Consider the following 8563-nt stretch of genomic DNA (forward strand, 5'->3'; position numbering starts at 1 on the left):
GCCCCATAATATATATCATCCATATACTATGTGCCTATGATGTATATCTCGCATACCTGCTCCATAATGTATATTCTCATCTTATATGAATATAATACAGCTTTTTTTTTCTTATTGAAGAAAAAAAAATAAAAAAAAAATAAAATCAATCCACTAATATTGACTTACCAAAAAAAGCTTATTAATTCATTCATTACCTAGAAATACAAAATACCTTGATACCTTGCTAAAACTTTTCTACAATATTATGCTAGGAAACACTCACTTCAACTTCACCTCGACCGTCACAACTAATTAATATAGTATTGAATTTTGGTTTACTTGTTTCATACGTATCAATCCACTAAGCTCCCCCACTGTATTACTATGTTGAAAAACCGCCCACTTCATCCTCGCCTCGAACTTCGCGAGTAATATAATTTTGAAGTTTCCCTTACTTCACAAGTAATATATTTTAAAATTCTCCGTTACTTGTTTAGTACGCATCTCATCACTCTGGTATATAAATATCATTAAACGTGATGTGATTGATTTTTAAGTAATGCTAAAAGGAAATATAAAAATTCACATAACTACTCCATATTCTAACAAGATATAAAAACAATGACTAACTAAATAGATGAACTAAACTCCTCGATATTGGAATAAACTGACCTTTAGCTTTGGCTCAGCTACTTTACATTACGCCGAACTCATTCTTATTTTATTCCCAAATTATATCAATTTTACCCATAAATGAGGATGCGGATCACACAGAGAGTGCCGTTGTATTTCGTTTTCATGTATATATGTCCATCAATTCCGTGAAGGCGAAGGGGAAGTTTATAATGGAGTTCTTATTAATTTACATAATGTCCCTGCCATGTTCATTTTTGGGGATTCTCTTGCAGATGCTGGTACAACAATTTCATTGCCAACACAACTGCCTTGCTGTCTCCCCACCCTTAATTTTTCATTTAAAAATTGGATCATCTTTCTCTATAAATGCATTTTCTTCCGAATTTGCGTGTGAACGCAACGCGGGACGAGGGACTCCTGGGATCCTCTTAATTTTTTATTTAAAATTAAGAAGCCTGCCTTGCTGTCTCCCCATCCTTAATTTTTTATTTAAAAATTGGATCATCTTTCTCTATAAATGCATTTCGTTTTCATTTATCTACATCCATCCATGCCTCCCTCGATTCCCTTTGCTGCAATCATATTCCTTTATGATGGAGTTATTAACAATGCTCGTTGCCCTTACGTTGCTTTTATCTCTTCCTTTGGCTACACCAATTAACTATAATGTCCCCGCCATGTTCATTTTTGGAGATTCTCTAGCAGACGCTGCTACCAACAATTTCATTGCCAACACAACTGACAAAGCTAATTTTCCGCCATACGGAGAGACCTTCTTCCATCGCCCCACTGGTCGTTTCTCTAATGGCCGAACTGCATTCGATTTCATCGGTATTTTCTTCACCTATTTACCTTTATGGCGAGCCATAAAATCGAACGGTGGGCATATACACCCGCCGTTCATTTATGGCCCGATAGCATGGGATTTATTGGATCCCTTTATTCTACCGCATCCAACTTAATGATAATTATATGGTTGATTTTTCCATGAGATTATGATATACGTATGATATTTGTATCCGCAGCTACTCAGTTAAGGTTGCCCTTTCCACCTCCATATCTGAACCCACGGTCTAACTTCTCTCAAGGTATTAATTTCGCATCTGGAGGAAGCGGAATACTGGATTCCACGGGGAATTACTTGGTGAGTCCCAAAATAAACACATGTTCTATCTAATTGATGGAGAAGAATTTACATGTTGAAAATAAACACTTAAACGTGGTTGGTGTTTTCGCTATGCAGAATATCATCCCTTTAAGTCTCCAGATACGCCAATTCGCCAACTATTCTTCGCGTCTAGGGAAAAAGCTTGGAGGAGATTATTATGCAAAAGAATATCTATCCAAGTCCTTGTATTCCATTACCAGTGGTGGCAATGATATTGGCCTCAACTATTTAGCGAATACCACCTTCCAAAACTCTACAAGTACCGAGGATTTTGTTAAGCTGCTGCTTAGTAAATATAACGAACACTTGTTGGTAAGTATAAAGCATTCATATTTTATTTTTACCAGTTAATTATTGACCTGATTTTTCGATTCTGATAATTGTTGGGGTATTCTCTATATGTGGATGTTGCAGGCACTTTACAAAAATGGGGCAAGAAACTTGGTTGTATTAGATATCGGCCCTCTAGGATGTAGTCCAAATTTGAGGCTCGCAGGATTGAAGGCATATAACGGTGGATGTGTGGAAATTGCAAATCAGCTGGCTGTGGCATATAATAATGGTCTCAGGCAGCTCGTCAACCAGCTGAATAAAAAATTAGATGGAGCAACGATCCTGTTAGCTAACACTTATGATTTCGTATTAAATATAATTCAGCACGGTGAATCCTATGGTAAAAATCAGTGATATTTGAAAAAAGCAGTATAAATTTCGAAAACATTATATGGGTGGCTTGGTTTGCGAATTGACTAAATGCAATATGGGACGTGGCTTTCATTTCAGGTTTTAAAAACACGACGTCTGCGTGCTGTGGAGCCGGGCCATTTAACACTGCTGTGTCTTGTGGGTTGGAGATTCCAATACAGCGCTTTTCTTTGCAAACGTCCAGAGAAATACGTATTTTGGGATGGAATCCATCCCACTGAGAAAATTTATGAGATGGTTTCTCACCAGATTTGGCAAGGGAATACATCCTTCATCCCACCTTTCAATCTCAAAAGACTGCTGCACAAACATTGAAGAGTATATCATTAATTTTCCTTTGACTTTGTATTTGGGTAGTGGATGAGGCTGATTCATTTCAGATTCGTCACTATCATTTGTATATCTTCAAATCAGCATCCCTGATCGCAAAATATATTTGAATAATTGCAATGATTATTAGGTCCATGGATAAGTTGAATGTTTGATTGATTATAAAATGCATAAAAAGCCTTTTGCTATTTGGAGAATTGATTTTAAGTATATGTTGTAAAGGAAAAGCTATAAAGGAAACATTATAAGTGAATAGTATAATATGGAAGAAGCTTATAGATGTACAGATAAATACAGATATGACGTATAGTTGGATTGAAAAAAAAAAAAATCTTAATATTGTTGTTGCGAGATGTTATTAGTGACGTTTGTTTTTCACTAACATTGTCTAACATGAAGATTGAACTTTTTTTTCAAATAGAAATAATTTTATTTTCTTTGTTAATTAATCTCATCCAACCTTGAAAATAAACCTGGCTATGAGAATAGACTTGTGGCCATAAAAAAAACATTAAAATAATCATCAGAATTTTTTTTTTTGGATTTTTCAGTTAAATTTATCGAAATTAAAAAAATAATAATAATTTTAAATTATTAAATTTATATAATTTAAATATTATAATTTTTTATAAATAATTAATAATTTTTTATTTTACAATATTATTATTTTTCTTTTTTTCTTTCTTAATATATATCTTAAACTTTCAAAAAATTCCTATAAACTAAAACTTGCTCATAGTTTCAAAAAAATGGTCAAATTTCTCAAAAAAGTTATCATAAATTAAAGCATTAATTCACACAAAACATGAGCTGGTACTCTTCTATTGATCACACAAAACATGATTCCTACAATGAATCCAATGAAGGGTATTTAAATTTTTTTCTACTAGGGACTCGCCTAAAATATCTTCACATACAACTACATGCAACCACACACTCAAAGTCATATATCACTTAACTCGACTTTACTCAATACTCAAACACTCATATCACCCAATCACTCAGTTAACTATCTCTCTATGTTTAGCCAACTCCACACCCTTAATTATGACCGCATGACTCAACATATCTTAATTTGACTCGATTATGACTCAAACATGCCTGCTCGTCTATGTCTCAGCTAGGCTTACAATGACTCAAGAATTTTACAATTTTGCGTTTTCTTTTTCTCCGCTTCCAGATTTTATATCCTCGAAATTGCTTCATTCTCTCTTGCACTTTCTTGTTATAGACTCCATGTTCCTTTACTTGTTGTTGCTACAATTTTTCTTTGAATTTTCTTGAATTTGTGCTGAAACACAATTTAATCTTGTCTACTACACTTTCCTCTTCAAATATTTGTTCAACCATGCACTGCTGCCAAAACATTGCGTCTTCAAATTGTCTTCTTTGCTTTGCTTCTTGTGCTTTATATTCATGAGTTTAAATCACTTCAATTTGTCCTATTGGTTTCTGAATCCATTCTTCAATGAACTTTAAATCTGCATGAAACTTATTAACAACCTTGCTTTCAACTTCTTTGCCCATGCTATTCTAAACATCTACATATTAAAAAACAATGTTAAAAACATCTTTAATATGACTCTCTTCTATGAGAGCTTCCTTCTCTACATCTACCTTCGATTCAACTGCATTGAGGTTGTCTTCCATTGTTATGTTGTTAGTGGATATTTTCATCAAAAACTCTTCAATCACTTTATCCCGTTCTTGATCATCCACTGTTGCTATATGAAAAACTGCTTCATGAGAGGTTCCAACTGATTCATATTTTGCTGCTACAATGACAACTTCACCCTTCAATGCTTCATTAAACATTGCGCTTACTGTACTGTCACAATCAATCACTGTTTCAAAAAAGAAGCCACACATATCATCAATATAATGTTCATTCACACTATGGTGGGATATCCGAGCATGCATGTGCTCATTGTCAGTTTCATTGACAATTTCAACTTTACCAAATCCATCAGTTGTGTCCGGATTCACCAATTCACATATCACTTTGTAGTCATCATCCACATGTGTCTCATCACAATGGGATTCACAATCATCTGCATCATCCATATTACAATGTATTCCTTGAGCATTTATATGCTTTTTCTCTGTTTCACACACAAAGGCTTGAATCTCTCTCTCTGCAATCTTTGTTGCATCTTCTTCATCCATATGTATGTTTGCATAATGGGTTTCAATTTTATGGTCTTGAAAACAATCATCCACTTTTGAGTGAGGTTTCCCAAGCTCTGTTTTCCTCTCAGAGTCTTTCTCATCTACTCTAATATATGTGGCTGACTTCTTTGCTTGTGACATAACCTGCTGCTGCATGTCACTCTCCTTTGTGCCAAACTCTGTTTCCAAGATCTTCCATGCTTCCTTGGAAGTTGTAGCTTTTGCTACCTTGCACAAACACTTCTCATCCAATCAAGGAAAATTTTAAGGATGGAAAATTTTCTTGAAGTTTAAAACTTTGGCGAATCTCACTAATCCCTAATATGCAAATTATAAATGTTTATTGATATATTTGTAAAATTAATCAAATTTATAATTAATATATATATATTCTCTATATAATGTTGGCGATTTTTAAGGTAAAATAATTTTATATTCTAAAATTTGGGCGAATCGTCTTTTATAAAATTGGAAATTGGCGAATCTTTTTTGTGGAAAAATCATGGAAAATTAGCCCACTGGGCGAACATTAGCCCCTAAAATTTTCCATGCATCCAATGCGTGTTTTATAAAATTCAATGCTAAAGCATCGCATACTTCGTCATATGGGTTATTAGATTTGTATTCAATTAACTCTCTAGCTTGAAGAAAAGTTATCATCTTGATAACCCAATGATCAAAATATTCACCTGTAAACATAGGAGGTGGTGGCAGATCAAAGCTACACCAATCACTTTTGATTTCTTCTTTGTCTTCTCCTAGACTTCTCAATTCCTCGACTGGCTTGAACCTCTCTAACCATGGCAATGATCTTTGCCTATTCTTTTTGTTTTCTTTCTTTCATATGATTCAATCGTTCTTTACTAATTGCATGACACTGTCTTCTTTGATGATGATGATGATGATGGTTAACGTCCAGTGAGACCAAACATTGGTCTATCGAACCTAAAGAAACAAATTATTTATTTTGATTTAAGATTTTATTTCTATGCTCAAAAAGCTTGGAGAGAAGCCTCCCGAGCTCACTATAATTTTGACATTGTAAAAGGCTAGGAAGGTCAGTATTGTAACAAAGACTGTGACACTAAGATCTAATGTGGTTGTATGCGGGGCACTCTATGAGGAAGTGTTTTTTATCCTCAATGTTCCTATTCTCACATATATGGCAGATCCTTTCTATATCGCCCTAAGATGAAGTGGTTTTCATCCTCAATGTTCCTATTCTCACACATATGACAGATCCTTTCTATATCGCCCCTCGAAAAAATATGATTTTCAATATGCACCCCCTAAGACACAATCTTCACCCAAAACACTGTCATACTTACAAAAAAAAAAAAATGCAAATAAACAAATTTTTACAAATCCTAGCTTATTTTCTTTTTTTTTAATACCATGCAACTTATTTCTTAAAAAACCTTTTAAAAAAAACTTAAAAAAAAAAACCTCTTCTCCTCTAAATTTCAAAAACCATATTTAATTTGTTTTTAATAAAACAAATAAAACTCCCAACTATGTAAAATAGCCATCGAAAAAGCTCGTCCTTAAAACTCACGATCACACGATCACATTATTAATTGCGACTGCAGTTAACGATAACATTGTTTCTCACCAAACATAACGGGACGGCTTTTCGAGTATCGATGCCTCTAGGTCTTTCGGGGTTTGCGACTCACCAAACACAATCGGATGGCTATTGGACGGCAGCCCTTATCTCTCCATTGCACATTCACTTAACATTCTTACGTGGCTATTTGGACCCATTTTTCCGTCGTTTATAGAGAATATTAATATGGCAACTCTTATTTCGTAAACCATAGTAAAATTAATGCGATCTGATATAAGGTTGATATCGATATAAGACGATACAACACACCAATAGGTCGATATAAAACGATACAACACGCCACTATTTTTTTCCTGACATCCTTTGGAACCAGAAACTTGGGTTAAGTCTGACATCCGTCGTTGTCGCAGCGCGGTCTACCCGACAGCTCGAGGAATTGAATTAAATTCAACTTACGCAACCACAGCACGGGGCAGATGCCAGCCTTTGCAATGAATAAATGCACAGCAAAATGGTTAACGCATTGAAATTACTAAAAAAAATATATTTATCATACACGATTAAGTTGTTCACTCATTCACGCTACTGAGAGGTAGAGTCCATTAATTTGTTTTTAATTATTAAAATTTAAATAACTTTCAAATTGAATTTCGATTTAAATTATAAATATTAGTATTATTAATAATGTGGTTGTTGTTAAGATTTAATTGTTACTGATATTTATGATTATTTAAGAAATTTTATTTCCATAGTTTTATATTTTTAAAATTTATTTATTTAAAAAATATATATTATTTTTTATAAAAAATTATGTTTTTTTCAATTTTCTTTAAGTTAGTGTTGCAAAAAAAATTATATTTAAGGAAATGTGTAATTTTTTTAAATAAAAATAAAATATTTTATTAAAAAACAGTAGCAATCATAATTAAAAATAAAAATAGATATATTTATTTGATTAGTGGTTAGTTTTAATTAAAAGCATTATTGTTGAAGGCTTCTTATTTCAGCGTAAGGTGGATGAGGATTTGTTGATTTTTTTTAATTGAGGGGCTAGATTGATTCTCAAGGAAATATGCTCAGCGTATGCTTATATTTAATGTTTATCATTGGTTATAGTGTATTATAAAGTTCATTATGTTGTATTGACTTTTTTTTTTTTTTTTTAAATTATAATCTTGTCATGTAGCTCATGGCCCACCAATTTCCTAGGGATTTGAGATTATTTCAATTCTAATAAGTTATTCCATTTATAACATTCATTTATATATAAGAAAAAATTATTTAGCAAAATGGTCCCTTACTTTTAATAAATTTAAAAAATTATATTTGTGCCAAGTGGTTCCCCATCCACTAATTTCCTAGGGATTTGAGATTATTTCAATTCTAATCATTTACTCCATGTAAGTTCATCATTATTATTTATAACATTCATTTATAATTTTTTTCTTAAGTTAAAGTTGATATTTATGAAGTCTTCATCTATATCAATCACATTAATATTTTTAATGTGGTCAACTTCAAAAAAAAATGATAAAAACAATAAAAAGTGAAAAAAATAAATAAAAACAAAAATGAAATATTTTCTAAATAAAAAAATAATGTCAACTATAATTAAAAACAAAAATGAATATACCTATTTGATTACTTTAAATTACATTACAATTTAAAAGATGTAAAAATATTTTAGTCTCACACTCAACTACAAGTAAAATATTTAGATGTTATTTACACGTAAAATATTTAGATGTTAATGTGAAATAACAAAATTTTATATCAATTAAAAAAAAAAGTATAGAAAATAAATATATTTCCAATTAAAAGTGTGGAAGATGTATAATTTTAATACTTATTAAAAATATTTCAATACAAGATTTAGATAAACTATTTAAATATCTATACTACTATATATATGAAAAAAAATAATTATATATATTGAAAGTGGAAATTTTTTTTTTTCTTAAAATGAATTTCTAATAAAAAAAATAAAAAGGAGATGTGCATTCTTT

The 8563-nt window shown here is 31.8% G+C and overlaps 1 pseudogene; it reads left to right on the top strand.

Annotated features, from left to right (window-relative positions):
* The first annotated feature begins 1211 nt into the window (after positions 1–1211).
* On the top strand, positions 1212–2806 carry LOC149141593 (GDSL esterase/lipase 6-like; annotated as a pseudogene).
* The last annotated feature ends 5757 nt before the right edge of the window (positions 2807–8563 follow it).

Source organism: Pinus tabuliformis, chromosome X (genome assembly GCF_031772625.1).
Source record: "Pinus tabuliformis cultivar Carrire ecotype Pingquan chromosome X, CPIR1, whole genome shotgun sequence".
In the NCBI taxonomy this organism is placed as follows: Eukaryota; Viridiplantae; Streptophyta; class Pinopsida; order Pinales; family Pinaceae; genus Pinus; species Pinus tabuliformis.